Genomic DNA, 26,295 nt, shown 5'->3' on the forward strand with positions numbered 1-26,295 from the left:
GGCTACTGTTTTTTTTTGTTTATTTGGTTTTTTTGTGGTATGTGTAGAGCAAAAGTGAGGGAAAATGAGGGAAAGTGTAACACGCAGCCTTAACAAACCCCCGTTCATGCGAATGCTGACTGGGATCCAAACAAAGTCTGCTCACATGCCGTGCATTGAGCAATTGAGATATGATCTCACTTACAAGAGCACTTTTTGATGGACTGTTACAGCTCTTTCCATGAATGTGTGAGTGTGTGTGTGTGTGTGTGTGTGTGTGTGTGTGTGTGTGTGTGTGTGTGTGTGTGTGTGTGTGTGTACGAGAGAGAGAGAGAGAGAGAGAAGAAATATAAATTAATTCCATGTGGGTTCCTGTGTTTACAGTCATTCCATATGTGCTGCTGCCATTATGCGTATGATAAGGACATGCATGTAGATTTCTCCTTATAACTGTTAATTCATTTCACTTTTTGACCTCTTGTTGACCATCACATCATTCTTTAAGATCACACATTGCATACGTGAAGGCCATTTTACAGCTACTGTAGTTCAAGCACCTGCACTGGCATCAGTCGTCTATTGTTTGAAAACAGTTCATTTTTCTCCAAGCTTTGCATCAAACTTCAAGGTCAATAATAAATGTAGTGCATCTGCTGAGAGGTGAATTTGCCAGAAGACATTGGCGTGGCCTCGCTTTGCATTCCTCTGTATTATGCTCTTTGTGGCCGAAGGCAGATATATCTCAGCTCTCAATGAAAATAACATAGCTCACCTTGTCCAAACGTGCACAAAGAGGAGAATTTGAAATTTTGGACCCTCATGTGACCGCTGTACTCACAAAGCCAAAGGGATGGTGATCATAGGTGAGAGGTCAGCGCTAATGAAGACAAAGAGCGTAAGGTGCCAATCAACATAGAAACTGGAGCTCTAATCTTGATAAAAGGCTGTCAAGCCGAAATGAGTTCAGTAAAATCAACAATGACCTGATTGGAGGAAATTGTTTTTTTGCAACTTCGCCACTTTCAGAAATTCCTGAATAGCCTGCCAGCACTGCCTCTATGATTTCTCTTGGAAAACATCGCCAAGCTGAATTTTGAAAGACCCACATGAGTGATGGATGAGGTATTCTAACTAAAGTCGTCAGGAAGAGGAAGGGGAATAGTGCAGATTCATCAAAAGAAAGGATCAAAAATTGGAATGTAGAGACAAGCAGGGGCGTGCACCTCATCGCTGTCCATTTCGACGTGCAATCCAGACATTGAATTGTCGTTTTTAAGAATGTTTCACAAATAATATAAAGTACAAACAAAAAGTTAGCCATATTCGGATTCTGGGTGAAATTTCACGAGGAATCTACAAAGCATCGTAATGCTTACAGGTGAATATAACCTTCTCTCAACTTTTCAATGTACTGTATGTGTCCAAAATGTCAGTATTTGCTGTTCTCTAACAAAGAGCAAAATGGCATCAATCCCCTGTTGTAAGGCCTTCATTTTACTGTTCGCATTTAAACATCATGGCCTCTATTTCGGTAGGCAGTGCATCCGTCGTGGGGCAGAAATATTGGCGGATCCTGCAAGGCTCTCCACACTTTTGTTGGACCGGTTTCCACCGAACTGAGCATACAGCTGAAGGAGCGTCGTTGGGGATACGCCTGGCGGAATGACGATTCGGTGGCTTTGACCATGTCTATGTTTCGGCAGATTCCGAACTGTGTGGATGCGTGCGGTGGAGGTCAGCCATTTTTCATATACCCCTGGGCGTGGCTCATACGAAACATTGTTTGAGGATTTAATAGATTTTTGGTTGAGACAGTCAATGCAATACAGGGTACCTGCCTATCCATCCATGCTTGATACCACTTGCCCTCATTCGATTTATGGGAAACGAGAACCTATCCCAGCAGACTTTGGGCGAGAGGAGGGGTGCCCTGCATCCTGGATTAGTCACCACTCAGTCATACACATAAACAAACCGCCATTCACACACAGTCGAGGGTTTTCAATGAACCTAAATGAATGTTAAGTTTTTGGGAATGGGGCAAGAAACTGGAGTACTCAAAGAAAACCAATGCAAGAACGGTTCATGTAAATGGGGAGAGTGATCGAAAGGGCATTTCAAAGTTGGCTGTTCAGAAAGTGATTGGGACTGTTCCGAGTATATTTTTTCATCCATGATGAAGGGATGTTGGTATTGAACAAACGCAGTACATTAGTAGATTAAACTACTAAAAATAAATACTTGACAACGAAAGAGGAATGGTCAGATCCGAGGAGTAAGTTTGAGATGATACCTGGCTTCCAAACTCAAGTAAATTTCATTTTTGCTTTGTCCTAAAGCACTTCGTTTTGATGCTTTGCGCTACGGAAGAGATAATAACACCCATCTTAATTTGTTAATTGATATGATTTCCTCTTCCGAAGCCAAGAAGTGAACAGGCTGAGACATGGTTTTTTTTTTCATTTAGTTTTGTTTTTTTAACTTTGTGAATTCTGAATGTTTCTGTGTGCATCAGTGTCAAGGTCCGCGGGCAAAGGTAACTTTAATGGCCCAAACCTGATACTGTATCTGCTCATGCACCAGGTGACAAAAACAGAAATGCAGATGTGATACGCAGACCTTTCATCGGAATATGCTGCATTCATGACAGTGGGCCTCTCTCGTATACCCCATATGACAGTATGAGTCAATGGTATCTAGATGATGATATTAACAGAGCACAGGAAGAGGAAGGGGGGGGCAGTTTGTGAAAGAAAATTGGTGAGGAAAAAAAAGACCATAGATCATTGTCACGTAGAGGTGTAGTTAGGAGCCACTGTGCTCCTTTACTGACTATTGACAAGAGATCAGCTCGATCAAGTGTGTCAACCTCACATTTCACTGGGCCGAGACTCAAAGCACATCTTAGTTAGGTCACGGGCCGAATAGCCAAAACGAAACATTTGGAACTTGAATATGAAATGCGACAGACAGGGGAAAAAATATTGAATATATCGTGTTGGTAAAGTTCAAGTGTTTCATTTTATATCCTGAATCCTACCCTGAGTGCAAGGACTGTTTTGAAATCAAGCATACACTCAGACTGAAGTCATTCCGCAAGACAATATGATGTATGCAATCCAACCAAGCAACACCTCGGCCAGAACAGCAACAGTCTTACTTGAACTTAATTTCTCAAAGGCGGGGGAACAATATCAAGATTTGGAATGATTTTCCTGTCATTGTGGATGAGTTATGGTGTGTTGTCACAGATTTTAAGGCGTAGGGGTGAAGGCGTGACTTTTCAAAATGCCATACTCTTCAATGTACGTAAGAGAGAAAAGGCGTACAGCCGCGTGCTTTTTTTAAATTTTGGGCTGTGCAGTCCTTTGTCATTTACGCCTTTTTATGCCAGATATGTACCATCGGTGGAGCCACCCTAGAACGTGGGCGTTTACTGTCAAATCTCAGGCTTCTTCTTCTTCTTCAGGGCAGAGACAACTTGCTGTGATTGATGGAACCATGAATTCTACTCTTGACTGCAAAATCTTGCGGGAGAATGTTCTGCCATCAGTTTGTGATGTAAGCTGAAGTGCACTCGGGTTCTGTGGCAGGACAACAATCCAAAACATATCTATAAATAGCAATTTCTGAATAGCTTTAAAAAAAACAACAAAGAAAGTTTTGGCATGCCGAAGACAAAGTCCAGACTTTAATTCATTGTGGCAACATCTTAAAAAAGGCCGTTTGTGCTGGAAAAGACACCAGGGCTGCTGAAATAAAGGAAATGTACAAGGAAGAGTGGGCCAAAATATCTCCACAGAGATGTGAAAGGCTCATTGACGGTTATGGAAAATGCACGATTTCCAGTTGTTGTTGCTGAGGGTGGCCAAACTGGTTCTGAGGTTTAGGTGGCAAGTACTTTTTCATCCAGGGCCAAAGCTTTGAATTGTTGTTTTTCCTTCATAAATACAATCCAAGGAGCAATGTCTTCCATCAAAATTTCCTCAGACTGTAGATTTAATTTCATATGAAACTCTTTCTAGGCCAGGAAGACTAGATTGATTCTGATTCTGAGAAGCGATAATAAAGTCTCTAGTGGCTTATGGGACAATGGAAGTCCATGTTTTGATTTTAATTTGTGACGACTTTTGATGGCCTCATGCATTGTCTTTATCACTGAGAAACGACAGCTGCTTTGACACAGAGGAAAAACATCACACAGGAATGGATAGTCTTTACCGCGTTCTCTAAGTACCCAAAAGAACAAACACTATGATGCTTAGCAAAGAAGCACATTTCACAACAATATCACACCCTTCAATGGTGACAGATTGTGACCAAAAACCAAGAGGGAAGAAAGAGTGAACCAACGATCGGGGAGAGAAAGAATGAGACGCATGGATCGAGTACTCTGTTTTTGCTAAACGCAGATTGTCTGATGAACAAAAAACCCCCACACATTGTTTCCACACACAAAATACATGAGCCATTTAGCAGGCCGAAACAAGTATCACTGTAATATTGTAGCCAAGCAAGGAGAATAAATTACAGCTGCTCAGTCCCCACACATTCCTATCAGACTTGAAGGGCAAAACTAGAGAAGAACAAAGATCAGAGAAAAAGCACCGACTGTGTTTTTGTGTGGTTATACTGCTTTCAATCAAATAAATCACACTGTTTTATCCCACAGTTGGGTGACTTGATGAATACATTGTCTGTAATGGAGATCAGCAAAGTCTGCAGTAATTTTTTTAGTGGGGTTAGACTTAAAAAAAAAAAGTATTACACCTATTGCCACCATTAAATTCACAGTCTACATCTTCTGTAATTCAATTTATAATGGATAGTCCACTGGTTAGCACGTCGGCTTCACAGTGCAGAGGTACCGGGTTCGATTCCAGCTCCGGCCTCCCTGTGTGGAGTTTGCATGTTCTCCCCGGGCCTGCGTGGGTTTTCTCCGGGTGCTCCGGTTTCCTCCCACATTCCAAAAACATGCATGTCAGGCTGATTGGACGCTCTAAATTGTCCCTAGGTGTGAGTGTGGGCGTGGATGGTTGTTCGTCTCTGTGTGCCCTGCGATTGGCTGGCAACTGATTCAGGGTGGTAGGCTCCAGCACCCCCCGCGACCCTAGTGAGGATCAAGCAGTTCGGAAAATGGATGGATGGATAAACTGCTGGACCCGATCTTTATTTTATAACCTACACTATTTGTACTACTTGCACGATAAATGCCTTGTAGCATATACACAGAAATGGGTCACGCTGAAAAGAGAAAATGTGAAAAACAGATTAAAAAAAAAGACACTTGTTGTCCATCCACTTGACTAAATCGACATTTAAGTCTGTGTGGTTCTTTTCACAGGAACAGGAACTGTCATTCTTCGATGTCATTGTGCAGCAAAAGTAATACAAACTTTGTATGATCGTCAGGCGTATCTACAGTAATTGACAACTTGACAGATGACGTTGTGCTGAGAGATGCCCTTTACTGATGTCTTGGTTAGAAAAAAATGATCTAAACAAAACAGACATGCTTAATGGGAAGGTGATTTTCTCAAGCCCCTGTCACCTCCTCACATCTCATCCTCTTCCCTGCTAATGTCATTTCCTTTTTTAACTTGAATTTTCATCTTGTGGGAAGAATCTCTGTCCATCTTTTGGCAGGCGCAAAAATAAATAAACAAATAAAATGTGAACATCTCGGTCCACGAGGACGCACACTCACAGATGTAATTGACATTTGCCTGGCAAAGAGCAGCAGGGAACCTCTCAGGAGTATTTCAGAGTTGACTGAGAACTTGGCGCAGGGGGCCGATGTTACCAAGTGAAACAGAGTATCGAAGCAGATTTCTGGACCAGGTATCAACTCAGACCTGTGTTTGTTCAGATAAAACGTCCAAAATATTTTGGAGTAGCCGGCCTTTATGTCGTTATGGAGACAGCGTCTTCATGATCTGAAAGGTAATTATTACGTATTCACATTTGAGCTCTCCAGCTTGGACCACTAATTAATTTGGCCCTGGAGAAGAAACAAACTGCTCACTTAATGTAGATTGTACCTTGAGGATAGAAATGGGCTCCAACTGTAACTATTCTACCCGCGACCCGAGCGAGGATGAGTGGTATTTAAAATGGATAGATGGATGAATATATAATTGAAATGAAAAATACAAACATCAAACATCTTCTGCATAGTAAAGATTATTGTCATCAATCTAGAAAGCCAAACTTTGCGGAAGGCAGGCAGTATAATGGGTTTCAAATTTGCTCGATCCAAATGCAAAGGAATGTAATCATCTCATAACTTCTCATTTTCAAGAAACACAAATACCCTTCGTGGTGCTTATGTTTTCAGGCACGCATAAACACAATGCTCAAAGATAATGTGTATGTATAGTATCTTGGTTTGGTATATACTCTCTACTCATTTTCCGGCACCAGAAAACAAAACGTTGCAACATTATAACCTGCGCGTATGTGGAGTGTATAGTGTTGAGTTGCTCCTTTGGGAAAACTTGTTTCTCAATCAACAGCAGGAATCTGAGAGTTGAGCTCAGTGAACACAAGGACAGCGCGCTACAAGCGAAAAGCTGCCATTGGCGCGTAGTGTAAAGGATTCCGACAACAGTAGCTCAGGTGACAGTGTATGGTTCTGTTTTGACACAGCTGACCGGGCTGATCCACGCACTGAAAGCGTATTGCAAATGTCCCATAATTGCAAGCATGTGTACACATGTATCCCAGAATGGGATTTTCCATCGGCGGTGTTTTTGTGAGTGCACCTTTTGTGCATGTGCTTGTTTGTAAGCATCTGTGCATACCTACTACCAATGTACTATGTAACTGTAACCCTGTGTGTGAGACTGGAGCAGGTTAAATCCGCTGGGCCGTCCTTACGTGAGCTACCGGGGCAGAACCGGAAAGTCGATCCACCTGAGAACTGCCCAGGGAATTGTGGATCTTTGTGCAGAGAAGAAAGGCAGGGCCCTCCAGCGTGTGTCTGCTGAATAAGAGCCACTTGTGCCATTTTGCACTCCACACAATAACTCCACCACAGGCGGAACCAATCGGAGCAACAGGCTATTATTTACCACTGTGCTCTGACCTTGTGTACCAATACCAGCTATTATCACTTCTCAAACCACCCTCACCTGATGGATAGACAACACCAGGAAACAATGTGAGCACCACATAACATCCATCCCTCAAAAAACACACCCTCGACAGCAATATTCTTGTAAGACCTGCAGTGATTTTTCTTTTACCAACTGCCAGCTCCGACAAGCTCTCAGAATACCGAATCTCCCATCCGGTCAGGCCACTATTCACAACCTAGAACGTAAACAGACAATACAACAGTACACGGGCTACTTTTTGCTTCATGAAGAATGATGTCAGACATTAGGAATGGGCGGTTGGGACTAGTCTTTGCATTCTTGGCGGGGGTTCAATCGTGACTCAAATTGTGAAATATAGAAAATGTGCTCCTCTATCTTTGGGGGTTTTTTTTCTCCATAATTGTACCAAAATGTTTGACATTTATGCCACAACCTCCACAAAGTTCCAAGGAAATCGGTTCTGTAGCTTTTTTTCCCCTGCATAATCCTGCTATTAAATTAAAAAAATACAGTAACAAATTAATTTACAGCACCTTTGTTATTGTGCTTATAACACAAAATGCGAGCTCTTTCGAATGTTCCTACCCTCTGATGGAATTAAAGTCAACACAAAAAAAAAAAAACTTTTAGTTTAGTTTGAGTGACACCACCATAAACCACAACTACATTCTATCTCTGCAGTGTCAATCAAAGTGGAAAATTAATTTTTTTTTCAAGGTAACAGAAGGCATTTTGTTACTGTTCATTAGATTGTGCTTGTGCACTTAATGCTCTGGCTGGAGGGCTTGGAATGCTGTATCACATTCGTTGGCTTCGAAATGCCACACTTGCATCTGTAGTTTGTCTTGTTGAGACACTTTCTGGAGGAATGTTTGCTGGGAGGATAAATGATGACATGTGACAGGTAGGGCCTATGAGGGCTTTTGGGAAAAAGTGAAGAGGCATGGCAGGGTTGGGGTGGGGTGGGGGCTGTGAAGGCCAGAAGGCAGGACCAGACACATGTGGCTACATATGGAAAGCTGTCATTTTTCTTTTTCTTTGTATAGCTGTCAACGCAGCATCTCATAAAAAGTAAGTGAGTCCCTCACATTATATAGATTTGTAACAAGCCAAAGACACATCGAAGACCACTCGACCACCACCTTGCTAAAAAAATCTGACGGAAAAGATTGGCCAAGCATGACTGCGGACACAGACACTGTTGAGCATGTGTGGGGCATCTTCAAATGGAAGGTGGAGGAGGACCAAGGTCTCTACCATCCACCATCTCCATGATGTCATTATGGAGTAGTGGAAGAGGATTCCAGTGGCTGGCTGTGAGACTCTGGTGCTCTTCATGTCCAAGGTGGTTAAAACAGGGCTGCAAAATAAGAGGGGCGCACAAACTATTGATGTTTTGGGCCCAATTTGGGCATTTTCCCTGAGGGATTTTCCTCACTTTTAAGGCCAGCGTGTTAGACATCATTGGCTGTGTCTTCAGTTATTTTTGAGGGGGGACAGAAAAAAGGTTTACAACAAGCTGTAAAATCAAGTTTTTTTTCTTTGTAACAAAGTGCCATTTCTTTATGATTTCTCTTAAAAAAATGTGAGGGGCTTCGACATTTTTTGCGATATACTGTACCAACTCAAGATGGACCTCCTCCAAAGAGTTGCTTTATTTGTAGTGGAGGAGATGTTCTAAATGCAATGACCTTCAATTCACAACACCAGGTGGTTAAAGTGGCTGTCATCCACCAAAAGACACAACAAAAAAGTCAAAGAATGAGGCAGAAGGAGGGGGCACTGTTCATAGCTGCCGCCAATCTCCCCTTTGACCTCACCAGCACATTCCTCCCCTTCTCTGCTTATTAGACATATATTAGCTTTTCCATTTGTCTCTGCTTCCCCCTGACGGGCTGTGTGTTGTTCTAATGGTTGGTACGGACTGCCGCATTTAACCGACAGCGAGACGGACACAAAGGTAGCTCTGTTTTTCCAGACGCAAGGCAACCGTGCAAACTGAAGCGTCGGTTCAGCCTGTGACAGCCAAAATGGACTAAAAGTACGTGTGTGTACTGTATATGAGTGTGTGTGTGTGTGTGTGTGTGTGTGTGTGTGTGTGTGTGTGTGTGTGTGTGTGTGTGTGTGTGTGTGCGAGCTGCTCCACTCTCTGCAGGCAGTACACCCTCACCGAGCCAGCCAACACCTGAAGCTTATTAAACATAAATCTCCACTGCGCCATAGATGTAAGCTGAAACCCCTATTGGCTTTTGGAGGGAGGGGCGGGGGGGGGGGCTTCATAAATCGTTTTTGTCCCCTCCTGGGTCGTCAGCATTCCTGATATATCCTGCAGAATTATGGTGCCGAATAATAAAGACTTACACATTTATAATTAGCTCAATAGTAGGTGTGCTAAGCGGTATGATAAAATTGAGACGAGTGAAATCTGAGAACATGAAAGTAGATTCTCTCATGAAATTGAATCACATGGACAAAATATGACAAGACTCATTTTGATGGAATGGGTCACAGCACCGGAAGGAGTTTTAAGGGAAGTAACAGAAAAAGCAAAAGAAAATATATGAATAAATATTGAAAAATGTTGTTCACACTCTTTTGAACTTATGCACTTTCAGCCTTAGGATGAAAATTCGATAGGATCATTTTGAATGTGCACACAAATTTGAAAGGGGGGTGGGGGATAATGAAATACTGAGGAAACGTATCATTTTTCATTGCAACAACATATTTCTGAGAACTCAAGTAGTAAATATAAAGGAAAGCATGCTTGGTTGGGGGCATTTGCTTTATCTTTTGAGATGACTATACCAGCAGGAAAAAGCAGAAAATGGATACCACGACTTGCAAGTACACCAAAGCACTATAATATATTTGAACATCTGGGTGCTATTCCCATGCAAGCAAAAAGACACAGCGGCAGGATGTCTCGGAATGGTGGGGAGGGAATGGGGGGCCTGGTTTGAATTTGCGGCTGCATCACGAGCTGCCACTGCCAGAGCTCTGGGCTTAGAGCCGCAGAGTTCACGACACGCTTCCCTCCCTGGAAAGAATGACTGCAGTAAAAACCACTATAAAAAACAGGCAGCAGAGTGATGTGTGTAAATAAGTGTAATGAGTGTGTGCCCTCGCTGTGTGTGTGTGTGTGTGTGTGTGTGTGCGCGCGCGCACGCAATATGCCAGTGGACAGAGCGGCAGAAAGCGAGAGTGTCGTCCAAAGTGTGGATGTGTTAGGATCCAGGGATGTGCACAAAAGACTCTCTATGCACCCCATGTGTTCGTCACTTTCTCTTAGCGCACAGACACACACAAACACACACACACATGCACACGCGCGACTCAAAGTTCCCCATTGGGAGCTCACATAAACAATGTGACAAATATATATACACGGTATATATATAAAAAAAAAGTGAAAGTATGGAAAGGGAAAGAAGGACAGAAGCTTATTGTATCGTGATTTCTTGTCTGCAGCAACAATGTTTCATTGTTTTACAATTTACGGATGGAGGGAACCACAGGAACTGTGGAATGTACGTGTCCGCTTCATTACCCTCATTTTGTACTGTTTAAAACACCCCTGTAATAATAGTTGCGCTCACGTTCCTAAACACAACAGTGATTTTCATTGGCAAGAGGCGCATCTACGACATCTAATCCAGACATCTAATCCTATTAACAGACACAATGGAAGAAAAAGTCGTCCTTTTGGCTGTTCAATTACAAAACAACAGCACATTTTAGAACATGAAAACGAAAAAAAAAAAAAAAAGAGGGGTCACAAAGTGAGTTTTAAGATACTGTACTTGTATTGTAATATATATATATATATATATATATATATATATATATAGATATATATATATATATATATATACCTGTATATACTTGACATCAGTAATCTTGCAATTTAAACTAAATGAAAATGAAAAGGAGGGAACTAGAGTGGTCGTTTCCCCACCCTGAAGTTTATGGCTCGATCCCGGCTATTGTGACCATGTTGAAGTGTCCTTGAGCAAGATACTGACCCCCATTTTTAAATGTGTATGCATTTATATTCCTGTAATTATATAACTGGGGATTTGGCTGGGTTCACTAATTACAGAATACTCATGGTACTGAGAATCAACACACCATTGTGCTGTCAGTCACTAATTCTCAGATATAAGTTCAATTCAAAGGTAGCACTGCATTGTACATGGACAGCAATAACTTGACGATTGACCTTATTCTTTGTGAAACCTTATATCAGGCAAATCCTGACCGCTTTTCAAAAAAAAATAAAAAATGCTGAAACGAGAGGAAAGTGGGAAGCAAACATCCAGTTGAAACGTCATTTAAATCTGCTTGTCAGGTCTCGCTAAGCCTTTCCTGCAGTCAATTTTCCATATGAAGCTCTGCTAACCCATAAATAAAGATTAACTATCCGAGTCGATCATGAGAATCCACACAGTGATGAGAAACATACGAGAGGTGATATTAGTGGAACATTATCCAATTACGGCCACAAGCCACGTTTAGGATCCTCAAACTCCTTTGTCTGCCTCATTCCCTGCTGCATTCAACACAAACGTGAATGCAGATATTCAATTAAAGATACATGAATGGAAAGACATGGAAAGTCTCAGTCAACTCACTCACAGCCCGTCAACGTTTTGCGACTCTAATGATTTTCGTCGGAAAAGAAACAAAGCAGCTCCAGATGTAGTAAATTCTTCAGGTAACTTTAATAAGTTATTTTTCTGGATGAATGCTCCTGAAACTTGCAACACACATCTGGCCAGTGCTAAGAGGCGCATGTAACATTTCTACTTCGACGGAGAATTTGCTTTAGACAACCTTAAAAGATTTGGTCTCACATTTATACAAATGGTTTTGATTTTGAAATCTTTCAAAACCGCGGTCAAAGTCATTTTCAGTGAACACTCAAAATGTATTCATTTTGAATAGGAAAGAAGAATTTAAAATAGAATTTTTGAACCCTCATTTAAGACAGGCCAAAAACAGTGTTGCTATTTACACCTTTTATTTTATTTTTTTCCATTCATGAAAAAGAAAATCATATTTTGGCATTAAAAATTAAATTTTAGTTGTCGACCTACAAATTGGTGTACAGTAGTAACGTTTACAGAAACATTGCTATTGTTAAATAACAATAAGCCTTTGCTTTCCGTCTTGGAGATGTAGTAGCAGTGTATGGCATGGGGTCCCCTGGGGTTGACGTGAGCAGAGGTGACAGCGAGAATATAGTTTGCCTCCTGGGGAATGTTTGGACGTTTTGGAGTGACAGTTCTGCAGCTGGCCGCTCAGGCTGATGCATGTCCTTTCTGCCTACAATCATTTCCTTTGGCTGACAGGAAGTAATGTTGATGTGTCGCGCTGCCTTTGCTTAGCGCTTCCCTAAAGATGTTTAGTCCAGTTCAGGAAGATTTCGTCAAGCCCAGGCCTGGAATTTAATGTATACATTGCGGAATTTAGTCCATATTGTTATTTTTTTTTTGTGTACATTTAACACCAACTGACTTGCAACTAAAATTTAAAAAGATCACATTTGTGCTGTTTGCCAACAGGATTTGTTTATCACACACCAAAACTGCAAGGATACACGGATGTTATTTTCTGCGATGTAAATGCAAAGAGCATTTGTGCTGCGATGTAATTTCTTGACAAACCACATGACAAAAATAATTTGGATAGAACCAGTTTGAACCACTCTTCGTAACATATAAGATAAGATAAGATATCCTTTATTTGTCCCACACTGGGGAAATTTACAATGTTTGCCTTTGTTGTGCTCTTATTTTAAAGCATGCCATTCTGGCTTCATCCGTAAGACAAGACAGACAAGCTTGTCAAACTGCATTTACTTTCTAAGACAACAACACGATTAATATTGCTCTTGTTTTCTTCTACTTCAATGCAACTGACACAATCCCATAATTTAGGGAGTGACTGCAATTTTTTTGTGTCGTGATAACCTACATTGAAAGTTTAAGCTTCAAATGTACATTGCAGTTGCAAAAATGTAGGCTAATCAGTAAAGAAAAGCAGAGACGTGTTGGTGCTGAATTTCTGAAAACTTAATGCTTTTTTGTGACTTAAGTATGATTTGTTTTTGAGCTATTCAATGGGTTCTGAATTGAATTGACAGTATAATATATATGTTGGTTATTGTTACATGAAGATAGACGACAGATCCATATGTTGATAGTGGGGTATTGACAGCTGATACCCCATTTGCAGACACATGCACGTGTGCATTCACACACACACACGCTTACCCCGAGAATCCTTTAAGCCGAAGGTTATTCAATATGCTTGTTATTGCCAGCAAAACTTATGAGAATTACTAAGCCAGTATTGTGATAAGATGAAGTTATTGTTGGTTTTGGAATTTCAAACCAATAAATGAAATATGTAATATCACCCACCCTTTGAACAATATTAGCTTAAATGTAAGACAATTTTATCTGGTGATAAAGTGGCATTGCCAAAGTGTGGGTTGAGCTGCCCGACTAGGCTGGTGAACCATGCAACTTCTCTCCCATGATGTCAAGATCATGAATCATAGGTCATATCAGAGATCTTAACTCAGCTCTAGAAACTCCTTATATGGTGCTGTTTGCTGGACTTGATTCTCTTTCTCACACCTGCAGCACCTTGGGGACCTTCTTAAAGAGCTGTCACTCAAAGGTTTAAGCTCCTGTATGCTTGCTCAAGGCGCCTGTTAACCCCATAACAACACTTAAGTGAGCTTGTGCTGGGACGCCACCACATCCTGGGGTGGAAAAGGCAGCCGGTCAGTGTGCAGTATGTGCTGACCACTGCTTGACTCAAAGAATTGATGAGAGTCGGAGAGGGCTTCAATGTAGCAATGCCTCACACATATTTCCATACACTCCCTCTGCCCTTAATGATTTTGGCAGTCCATGAGGCAGCTAGATACCAGGAAAAAAAAAAAGTACGGGCCCCTCTTGCACATTTTGTTCGGTGCCAGGACAAACAAGCCGTGGTGTTATTGTAGAGAACAATTACATACAGTTGCAGAAAGGCATGTCTTTAAAACACACTGTGAAGAGAAGAACACATGCTGGGTGGAGCATACCCTCAAAACATGGGCGCGCGCGCGCACACACACACACACACACACACACACACACACACACACACACACACACACACACACACTGTTGTCCTTGCACTGGCTCCACATTGATCTTAGAATTCAATCCAATGTTTATCTTCAGTGACAGAGCCTGCAATGGCCAGGCGCCATCATACTTAGTGTCATTTTATTGTCACTGCAGTTTGCTGGCTGCCTTTTACGGATGTGCCTCACACAAAATTAAAAACGAAAGGTGACGGAGACTTGATATGGAATGTGCTTGCTTTTGAGCCAAGAGGCATTTGAGTGTAGGGACGCTGCATGCAGTCTGTTGTCCAAATGGCTCAAGTGTCTGGAATTTACGCTGCAGCCATAATTTCTCACTTTGACAATAAATAAAATCCCTCATGAAGAAGTGCAACAAATAATAATAAATAATAAAAATACATTTTGTGACATTTTCCCAGAATGAGACCTCCATGTGCACAGTCAGAAGCATCAACACACTCACTCTGAGTGTGCAGTCTGAGTTCTAGACTTCCCATTTGGTCAACAAATTTGAAAAGTTTCTGCAAAGAAACCACGTGTTTTTGCCCTTGTGTCGTGTTTCAGTCAACATGTTCATGCGTCAGCAGTAATGAGTGTTCAGAAGATCAAAAGCCACGGAAGGACAGAGGGATGCTCAAGACAAGTGCCTTTTCAATTAGCCACGCAGCTACCCCTTTTTATCATTGTTTTGTCTGTGAGGGCTACAAAGACCACTGGCTCATCTCCAAGCAAGAGGCAACAACATGTGTAGCTAGTTGACTCAATCTGCATCACATTGACACAGTAAACTGTGCTCTGAGGCCACCAGGGGATGCACGGTATAGTGGAAGGCTTCCCATTACGAAACACTTGTCTATCTGTGATCCAGGAGATCTGAATCTGTTCAAATCGGAAGTCATTTTTGCATGCCCAAACTGAGGTTGCTCAACTCAATTGGATAATTTCAAGATTTCTGCATGTTGAGACATATTGTATATCTATAAACCGTGTTTATCGCTCTTACATTGTTGGAAGCTGTATTTTTACGATTGAAACGTCAGAGATTCGTTTCTCACTGCTTGTGGTTTCTAGTGGTTCGGTACTTGTAACAAGTTTGAGGGTCAAACTGTGTCTAGAAATTGAATTGGTCTGCCAAGAAGCATTCAATGAGCATACTAGTGCACTTCAAATTAAAGAATGTTGGTATATGCTGTTTCTCGAGTTATTTGCTCTTTTGAAGTGTGATGGAAACAAATTACTGTACACAGGCCACACCTACATATCATGCATTCATACACGTCGTATAACATCAGCACTCCAAAAAGTGAAATTCTACTTTTGGGACTGATTAAGCTACCCATCATTTGCTTTTGTTCCGAAACCAGCTGGGAATGAGCAATGGAAATGGGAATGAGTACTTGACAAACATTCTGTCCCACACAGACCAGCAAAATCCATCTATCCATCATCCGAGCTGCTTATCCTCACGAGGGTCGCCGGCGTGCTGGAACCTATCCCAGCCGTCTTCGGGCAGTAGGCGGGATATACCCTGAACTAACAACCATTCGCGCTCACAGTCACATCTCGGGGCAATTGAGAGTGTTCAATCAACCTGTCACGCCTGTTTTTGGAATGTGGGAGGAAACCAGAGTACCCGGAGAAAACCCACGAAGGTATGGGGAGAAGATGCAAACTCCACACAGGAAGACCGGAGCCTGGAATCGAACCCTGCACCTCTGCACTGTGCGGCAGACATGCTAACCAGTCGACCTCCGTGCTGCCAACCAGCAAGGTAATACAGCAAAACAGGTCATAATACGCACATAATCAAAGTCAACTACTGTGATACAGGGACTGAAAATCGGACGAAGACAAGTCCATAATGTTAATCAAGTTGTTCTCTTCTTTTCAGAACAAGGAAATATTCGATAAAACAGCAGATAAAACTGTGGCAGCATCTGTTCGAAGCATGCATCTTTATTTTTGGTACTTTAAAACAGTACCCACAGCTGCTAGGATCATCTCCTCAAAGAAAATTGATTGATGCATTTTTTTCTCTTTTGGGGTAGAGGAGAATATGAGGATCAAAATATAGTGTTAGAAGACAAATGTCAAAATTGTTGCCCGATACTCCTTTTTTTATGTCAAGAAATTTTATTTCTGAACATATTCGAGTGATATATCATAGTGGATGGGAACAAAATCTTCACTACACACAATGTTGCTTGTTATATTCCGTCTCTACATTATATGGAAATCCTTTTTTCTAGATTTCCATGCTGTTCAATCCAATTTGTAAGGAGCCCTTTTCCCCTTTCTGACATTTGACAGTATCACAAGTCAGGGAATGTTAGGATGCTGAAATCAACATCAACTTGTTGAATTACCATTTTTTATGAGTTCATTAATGCATTTTACTGTATATTAAATAGGTCATTTTCGCAATGTTGGGAATTTTACTTGTTAATCTATTAAGTTAGGGCACCTGCAACATGGCCAGCATGAGGAAGATTATTATTATTTCTTTAAATGAAGCTAATTAATTGGTTGGTGGCCCACAGAGCTTGGAGTTTCATCCGAAGTCCAAAGTGTTGTCTAAAGCGCTATCTATCCGAAGCCTTATATTAATTTACTGTATTTGAAAACATATGTATAGTGTACACTGGCACATTGATCCAGAACAGAAAATTGAGAGATGGATGGATGGATGAATACTCATGAATGGCTGTCATAGCATGGGCATGTATGTCATCATGCAAGTCTTTGCAGAAAGATATTTCATGGAGCCCCCCCCCCCCCCCCCCAAAAAAAACCCTAACAAAATAAATGAATAAATAAATAAATAAAAATAGCTTACATTGCATCTTTCTGGACTGGTTACTTTTCAGCCGTTGCACCGAGTGTAACTGACAAAAATGAGAATCTTGTGTCTGGATAGAATGGAAGAGAGTTGCTGGTCATGCATCCTTGAAGGACAACTCTGGAAAAATCATAATTTGGAAGGGAAAAAAAAGCCATCCAGCGGTCTTACTGATGTGGATGTGGATGAAATGGGTGTAAAATGATAACATCCTGAAGGAATCAATTCTTATCTTGCAAATGACACCTTCATTTACACATTTGAAATCGCCACACTACCTGTGGGACACCAGGATGGAAGAGTGTTGATCCAGAACAGGAAGCACAGCCTCCGGTGTGTCACCCCAGACAGAATACACAGAAAGAGGGGTCGATATTTGTCCGAGGTCTGGGAAAGTCGGCGACACTGTTTAGACAACCACTTAAGCCTCTTTCCCGCTATAACTCTCTGAGTCGTCTCCTTCCTCCTGCAGCTCCAGGAACTGGGAGAGAGGATGACAGAGACAGAGAAAAAGAAGTAAACACATAAAGTTGTTACAGATTTGCAGATCATCCGTTACTTGAAATGGAGCTGCCAAAAAATAACAATCAGGAAATATGAGATGTAAATAAAAATCATCCCAAGTGAGATTAATGTTTGCTATCATTTGCCAGCCGGTTTAAATAGAAAATCCAGGATAAATTCCGGACATTTACAGATTAACCTATCCGTGCTGGAGGAAATGACCTTAGTTTTGATGAGAAAGATAGTTCCTTAAACATTAATAAGACAGGCAAATAGTCAACTTAAATGATTGATGTGTTTTAATGTTAGCCAAAAAACGGGCATAAAAATGGAAACCAAAGCAGACTTTCAAAACCGTAAAAATGTTTGATGAAAGTCATGGAAACAGCAAAAAAGAAAGAAAGAAAGAAAAAAAAACAACCGGTAAGTTAAGATGATCAGTTCAAAGAAAAGGCTGATAATGTCACCCTGTAAGCAGCATTCTGTGCCTGCAATGACCTGACTTTTGCGAGTGACAATAACAAAGGTGCTCAGACGTGGGCCCCAGAGTCCGTTTACTCAGTGGCGCAATATTTGTGCTCTAACAGGCCACATGGCAGCCCTTGTCGTGGGGGCCCCAGCTGTGGCTGTGCTTCACAATGTGCTCTGACGCTGCAAACAAGCCTCACATAAAGGCAAAAGAAAAATACCAAAAGGTGAGGAGGTAAAGAGCATGGTAAAGAACAGAGGATTCTGGTGCCTGGGGGTCTTGGATACTTTCTGTAAAAGGAGCCTCCCGGAGAAAAAGAAGAGTTGAGGGCGGAGGTAAAAGTCCTCATACCCTGGAGGGGTGTTGGCTTTGGCTGGAAAACGTTTAAATAAAGGCAAGCCTAAGACCATGCAGACACGCAGGGCTCGACTGGCTAAAGCTTGACTGGCTTGGCAGCCAAAAAGATGGAAGGGTGTCTGGGTCCCTGATGATCCGCAGACCAAAAGACTGGATTGATCTCAAGATGATTGCAGATGTTCTCTTGAATGCGAGAGACATTATTTCACGGAAAGCAGGAATACCATTCCAATAATCATTCCAGCTTGTCCATGTTTTGTAACTTCATTCCTGGTTTTTTTTGTGCTTTTATGCTCAAGTAGAATCCAGAAACTGGCATTGGCACTATCATTTACAACTTCCATGTTTGTCGCTCCGCATCCAAAGATTCTATGTTTCGATCATCACCCTTCCAACTCTAACGGGAATCATCACACAGTTCTCAAGAAATGTGGGAAAATCCCAAATTTTTACATTATATAAGATCCCCCCATACAAAATGAAACCCAGTACTTCCCCTGCACGATTAGATTTGGTTAGTTAATGGCAGGGATTGATGTGGAAATGTTCTCAAATCCTATTCAAGAGGATTGTTCCAGCACCCGCACTGTAACCAAGATGCCTTGCTTCCAAACCACACGGATTTTGGCCTTCCTCCACGTTGACTTTGGTTTTCCCTAAAAACCAAAAGCAAAAGAGGATGCAGGCTAACCAAACCCATAAAGGGGATACACCGACAGATTCATCGCTCATTTCAGTCTCCAAATGTCATGGGATGTAAAAGCATTTTCGTTCACACAGATTCCGGTTGATGTGCCAGAAGTACCCACGCGCATCCAAACTGCCTGAGGCTTCCTTGCCATTAGCCATAATTTCTCACTAAATATTTTCACTGACACCGACCCCTGCCATTATCCCGCCTCAACGACCGCTGCCTTGGAAGAAAAGAAACAAAATGACGCTTTGACAGCTTGTCCATTAACCGCTAGGGAAACGAAAAAAAATATTTATATATTATGATAATTACCACCGTGGTTCATTTTGGACAGCTGTGGCATAGTCCTTACATTGGGCGATGGCCTTTTTCCAGGGCGCCCCTAATACCTTCTGTTGTGCAAGTCTGCAAGGATAGAATGGAGCACATTGATTATTCGGCATAACTACTGCACAAAGCATGCCGTGCATGTGCTCATATTTAACCCTGGAGAACCTATAAATTCAGCTACTCAAATTCTACCCTTAAATCCCAAAGGGTCAAAATTTTCCCGAATCCTAAATTAGGATTAAAGCATTGAATATTTGAAAAAACATATATTTTGGTGTTCAGTGAACATATAGCAGCCATTTAATGTATAATTCATCATTTTCCAAAGAAGAAAAGGGTTCTTGGGTTCTCCAGGGTTAAGCTCGAGTGGAGCCAAATGCATCATATCATAGACTCTTCCTTGAGCTGAGCGCCGCCTCTTCTCAAAATGTTGGTGAAGGTTAGTTATATATTGACTGTACACCCAAAGATGTTTTTCGTCTTGAAGTCTAAAAGCATGCAAGTGCAGAACAATCCGTAAGTTGAGTGTGTTTGCTCAGGGTGGGTGTGAAGTCTGCCGAGCTGCAGCTTGCGTTGGGTTTCCAGGAAGGCCACCTGAGCTCCAAAGAGCTTGCACACCTGTTCTCTGTTTGGACAACAGTGCAATCATGACACGGTCATACGGTCCGACGCTATCGCTGACGATCTGGAGAGCAATCCGGCACTGAGCTCTCATTGGCTCACATAGCAGCCGTTGAGGCCAATTAGAAGTTCACTCTCCTGTCGTGACTGAGTTGTCGCTGCACGGCTGCTGTAGTTCCTGGAACTGGATGACCCAAGCGCGAATTTAAGTTGTGAGCAAACATCACAGGACATAAATTTCACATGTATAGATGTGTTTGCATAGAGGAATAAATAAGGTGGGGCAGTGGCTGTTACGACCTGCAAATCTCATCAAATCCATTAAGTGAAATGGAGGATTTCATGCATGGTTTGTCAGCTGTGCGTCAGGGTGAAGCGAAAAGGATTCAATGTCTCGTCTTCATTGGACTGGGATGCCCGCAATCAAGTATGTGCATCAGGCCTGTTGCTATTGGTATGAAACTGCTTCTGAAGTCAGTGCTCATCCCGCGCCGCAACAGTGTCAACATCTACAGTGGACCATCTAAACATGAACACTATCTGATTCTTGTTTTTCTGATTTGTTAATAAAATGTAAAAACGAACATGTGAGTGCCATTCAGTCAGCACATGCAGTTATGTCTTTTCATCTATACATTTTTTTTCAATCATTACTGTATTACTTGTTGTAACAGCACTGTAAAATGACACATTAATATTTATTTTATATTCACTTAAACAACCTAATAAAAATAACATACCGGTAATATAAAACCAAACACATGCTTCAGGAATGAGTACTGAGCTGAGTTCTTTTTGTCAACATTCAGAGTGATGGTTTGAACTCTAAACTTTTGAGCAACTTTGGAGGCCAAATGCTGAATGCTACAACTTGAAGGAAATCCACTTGAGTTGCATTCTAGCTCAGGGGCTCTCCAACCTTTTACAGGACCACCTCAGACATATTCGTTTCGCGAAGTACCACTTGAAGAGCAGAGATTTCATTCCTTCACATTATATTTCATATTTTTGTTCACCATTTCAAGCTAATGCCATTTGAACGAACAGCGAGCAAGAATTTCGGAAAACCAAAAATAGTGCTGAAGTAATTTTCTTAAAATGTACATGGATAAACATCAGGTTAGCTGCCAAGTCATGAGTAGAGAAACTCAATGGGATGTTTACATCTCACAGCTCGCTCACGGACACATTTTTTCCAAAGTAGGCAGGTAAAAATAGATTCACTTGGTTGTTTTAATTTCACACTTGATGGCTAGACCAGCACTCCAGAGATCTCAATAGTTACATATTAGCAATTAACCCTTTCATGCACAAACAATGACAAACCTGATGGATTGGCTGGCAACCGGTTCAGGGTGTCCCCCGCCTCCTCCCCGAAGACAGCTGGGATAGGCTCCAGCACCCCCTGCTACCCTTGTGAGGATAAACAGATAGGAAAATGAATGAATGTAATCTGATAAAATGTTCACTGTCGTAGCCACTGTCCCTCAAAGGGTTAAAAAGCCACAATCCCATAAAATCTGCCCTTTAAATTGAACTTCATTCACAGCTTTGGGGTGTCTTTCACATACCTGTCAACTTTTCGGAGCGCCAACCTGTATAAACTACCAAAAAAATCCTTATAAAGAGCAAAAAATCCTTATAACATACCAAAGCATTTTATATGTCAAAATAACGGCAGAAAAAAACCCCACAAAATTTTCAATGATATTTATTGTAGATCTCCATAATACAATGTCTGGTTAATGTCTAATCATCATTTTACTTAGTGGCATTACTGTGTTCAGAGTTGTATTCCTGCGTTACTTTTTTCACCAACTCCAAATATTGAAAACACAGAAAAAAATAGCCATTCAGCACTCAGGTTTCAACTAGGAACCAACTAGGAACCACGTGATTTACTGGAAAGTTACCGGAAATGAAAGCATTCGAGTAGACTAGCACCATTCTGGGCAAAAGCAAACGGAACTACATGTTAGGGGGGTGGACGGAAATTTTCAGAATCCGTATGATTTGTGCGATACGGCCATATACGTAAGATTCACCACAAAATCCGGATGAACTATGGCTAAACCGTATGAGTTGACAGGTATGCTTTCATGGTCCTAAGAGAAGCGCGAACCCAAAACTAAACACACACACACGCACGCACGCACACACACGCACACATACACGCATGCACATTTTGCTACTGCTATGTCCTTTGGATGAACTCATTGGAGTACGTCACAACACGAAGAAAGCACAGTGAATCTTGATGGGCGCCTGGCAATATTCGGATACCATCATACATGCACGCATGTGCATATAAACGCACACCATCTGAAAGCTCCACTCACAAGCAGCGTGTGACGTGACGTCAGCCTCATGTCAGCATGCTGAGCTTGTGCGCACGTGAGAATGTGTGAAATAGACCAACAGCTGAAACGAAGGATAGCCAGGCTGTTGTGCGGAGGGAAATAAATTTAAAAGAGCGATAAATGTCAGATGCTTTTGTAGTTTAACCTATGAGTATTCAACACATTCTCATATATGTCAAATATTGCACCCGTTATTATGTCAACTGCATATGCTTCCAGATGAGTGGGTATAACGCTGGCTTACACGCTATTACCCTTAGTAACTACAGAACCAATTTAAATAAACGTCAATAACATTGGTCCAATTCAGCACTTCAAACCAACATGTAGACAAAGCTATCAAAAAACTGGTTCAGAAATATTGGGACAGTGACTGAGATTTGATGATTTTTTTTCCCCTTTATACACCACCATAATGGATTTGAAATAAAAGATTGAAGCGTTGATTTAAGTCTAAACTGTGCTGAGCATTAATATCAAAGGCTTTACACACACACACAAATAATAGCCTTTTGAGAGCCATTTTAGGCAAATTATTTTCTTTTTCAGCGGCTCAATAATTTTTAGAGAGTTGGCATTATTGTACTATTAAATAAAAGCATCATTTTTACGACGTAAAGTCCTTTTGCAGTCAATGGCTGCCTGCAATGTGGAGTCCATTGAAACAGACTTTGCTTTAGAAATCAGGCCACTAACAAAAAAAAAAAAATCAATTTCTATGCTTTCAAAAAGTTTTTAGTTGCTTTTACAGCATGTTTCGATTGAATGCAATCAAAATGCAGGTGGATACACTTCAAAATTCGTCTTTGATGGAGTCCTGGCCACAATTGGTGATGCCCGCAAATTTCACACTTTCACACAATTTTCATTTTAGAGCCACAATCATCCTGCAGCTGATCTATCAGTGAAACATGAAAGTAGTGAAAAATAGAAACAGTTGAGTTTCACTTTTGATGGTATCCTCTGAAATTTTTCACAATAGATCTTTTTCTATGCTCAGGAAAATTGCTCGTAGATTGCATTGAGGGGCAGCCAAGCCACGCTGCAACCACTAAAAATCAAACACGCAGGGCACGGTCCATCTGAAAGTCTTTACGGGCTACGTTCTTTGTTTCATGTGAGCCTTCTTCAGTTGTCCCACTCTCGTCATCCTTAGGGCTGTGTAAGCTCTGTGGTTTTGGCATGCCAGCACACATATCACAGTGGTTCCCCCTGGTGCAGATATCCACATTTCCACTCCCACCCGGCTACAGTTCATAGAACAGTTATCGTAATTATCATTTGACCACACAGAGCGATTATACCGAGCGGCTGCCACAGGATTTGGAATGTCAGGTTGGTTTGCATAAAATGGTTTGATTCTGCAGTGTCTGTCTTTAATTTTCCTTTTTCTGGCCATTCGGTCGTGGGAAGAAGTAACACACAGTGACTGTTGACATACAAATAGCAATACCTGCATTACACTGTGGACTACATAGACACCTCATCTGGTTCCTCTTGATGCAGAAATTCTGTCCATAGAAGTTACGGTATAATCAGAATTGGTGACAAAAGCCACCCACGGAGTCCAACTCTCACATCATAAAAATTAGTCCGTTTATTTATACGTGAATTCTACTCTGCATTCCTTTTCACAAAAATGAAAAGAATGCCTTCGCCATAAGATCGGTGATTGGCTCATTTCGCTGTCAATCAAAAAGAGATTCAGCCTCAGACAGATCACCCAATCATCATATGCAGAAAAGCTGAGCTTCCTGGCCAGCCTATAAACGCCCACTGTCCATAGACTCCCAGTTGAATGCGTTGTAGTGCATATTTAGTCAATGATATGTCCACACAATTGTACATACGTACACACATATATTTGATCACTTACTTTTTGACAGTTTAGGGGAGCTTCCCTTGCAGTCTTAGAGTAATCGCCTCTGCTAGAAACAAATACGGCTGATTTACTGCCGATAATGCAGACCAAACTGATTAGAATCTCACACTGGTCTTACAGGGATCAAAAAAAAAAAAAGCCCAACATAAAAACAACATTAGCGTCATGAATAGATTTACCACATTGTACAAACTCAGACATGATGATTTGAAAAATATGTGCATTCACAAACAACAAATGAGTAATAAATGATCATGTCTGTGTAATCTAAACATGTCATATGCATTGGCATTAGCATTGCTACCCTACAGCTTCCTTCACTTCTCCTCGAATAGCTTTGTGCCTCATCCCATGTAAGGGTCCTTGCTGCTCATGATTGGAGTGCACTGCAGTCACTGACGCAGTGCACTCCATCATGTGGGACGGTGTGTTTGCCCGTTTCGACTCAGAATTATTAATACAGTCCTCATTTCCACATTTGTGGCCCCTTAGAAGTAGAAGAAAAACAAAAAAGGTTGAATACATGTGGACATCAGATGACAAAAATATCCCTAAATCATCTTCCTGCAAAAAAAAAAAAAAAAAAAACATCTCGGAGATCAAATTTCAGGACAATTCAGTATGTGTGAAGGTGATGCAGAGACAAATGACTGCTTTGTACCATGTGTTTTGTCGTTTTAGGGCACCGCATCAATATGAACTTTCGGCCTGTTTTAACAGCAACCAGACTCTTCTGTGCCAAAACGCACAATTCACAAATGTGTTTACATTCTACCAAGTCTAGGATGTTAATAGTAGCTCGATGTTTAGTCTAATTTGGGCTCCGTGTTGAGCAGTAATCTACTGTGAATGCACAAGAAAACAAAATCTGATGACTTCCTTGGAACTCTCTCCCAATTCATCCCAAGCATGTTCACACTACATTTGAAAAAAACATACTCTTCCATACTTACTGCTGTTGTTAGTCTTGGTGAAGCCACATTTCCTCCATTAATGTGGCTCGCAATCAATCGGTTCTTGGGGCAGGCTGCTCCAATAAGTCATTTCTCACCATTCGGAAAGTGCCAGGAGCTTGGGACAAACACAGCTGAAACCTGCTCACAGCCACATCTTTGTGTTTTGACATGAAATACCATCAATAAGATGGTCGGAGTACTTACTAGGTTTTATGGAAGTCTGCAGGATTTTATTTGTGTCCTGAAAGAAATGGATAAACTTACTGCATGCTTGTATTTACACGATGGTAAAATACAATCAACATTGTGAAGCTCAAGTGAGCATTTCTTGACTTTCTTGTTGCAGATCTTCTCACTGACTGAAATTATTCAGATGCAGCCTGGTTTCCATTTTACCATTTGATGTAACTACTTAATGGCCGCTGAACTACCTAATGGGCCAAGAAAACAAACGCGTGAGTGTCATTTGTTTTCCAGGTGTTAAAAGTTAAACCCAATTCAGTCTTGTTGACTTGTCAGGACTCAGATGTGTGCAACAACGCAGTCGAAAGCCGCTCATGTGAAGCGCTCTTGTCACGATTCATTTTAATCTGGCCTCGAAGTTGATTTCTATTCACCCTGCATAAATCGGTGCGTCTGTGTACACGGAACGTTTGGACTAGCTCCGAGGCTGAACGCAAAGAATCCACCCTTGTCTCAGTGAATATTGAAGCCATCTTCATGCGTCATCGTCCCGGTAAATGGAGAGCAAATGAAGCCGCGATGAAAAGCGGTGATGCTTCAGGGCTGCTCGGGTTTCCCAGCAAGCCTGTCCTGCTGCTGCTGAGCCTCCCTCCTCCAAACGTTCAAGCAGCCATGTAATGAAGCCTTAATCAACCCGTCACTCCAACTTTCACACCTCACAGACCAAGAATTGCCGGGTGCACCACTCAGTGCAGAAGGTCTAATGCAGAATGTCAGGAAAGTAAATAAAAAGAAACATTAAGGAAAACATCAGCCAGAGGTATTACCTGTACTGTATTGATTTAAAGTGTAAGGGGAGTGAAAGGATCAC

General features: G+C 41.5%; 1 long non-coding RNA gene across 2 annotated transcripts in view; it reads right to left on the minus strand.

Moving 5' to 3' along the window:
- Positions 1-25,356, minus strand: part of LOC147199360 (uncharacterized) — a 46,978-nt gene extending 21,622 nt beyond the window's left edge. Inside the window, exons 1-5 of one of the 2 annotated variants that reach the window (XR_015102108.1) lie at positions 25,239-25,356; positions 21,370-21,456; positions 19,405-19,497; positions 17,347-17,549; positions 17,066-17,138 (exon numbers count right to left, since the gene is read on the minus strand). This is a non-coding gene — a long non-coding RNA (uncharacterized LOC147199360). Of the gene's footprint in view, positions 1-17,065; positions 17,189-17,346; positions 17,550-19,404; positions 19,498-21,369; positions 21,457-25,238 lie in introns of both variants that reach the window. The other variant, XR_015102107.1, reaches the window with a different exon arrangement.
- Between the last annotated feature and the right edge of the window lie 939 nt (positions 25,357-26,295).

The sequence above is a fragment of the Hippocampus guttulatus genome, chromosome 10 (genome assembly GCF_054856545.1).
Source record: "Hippocampus guttulatus isolate MCC_2025c chromosome 10, RoL_Hgut_1.0, whole genome shotgun sequence".
NCBI classification, from domain to species: Eukaryota; Metazoa; Chordata; class Actinopteri; order Syngnathiformes; family Syngnathidae; genus Hippocampus; species Hippocampus guttulatus.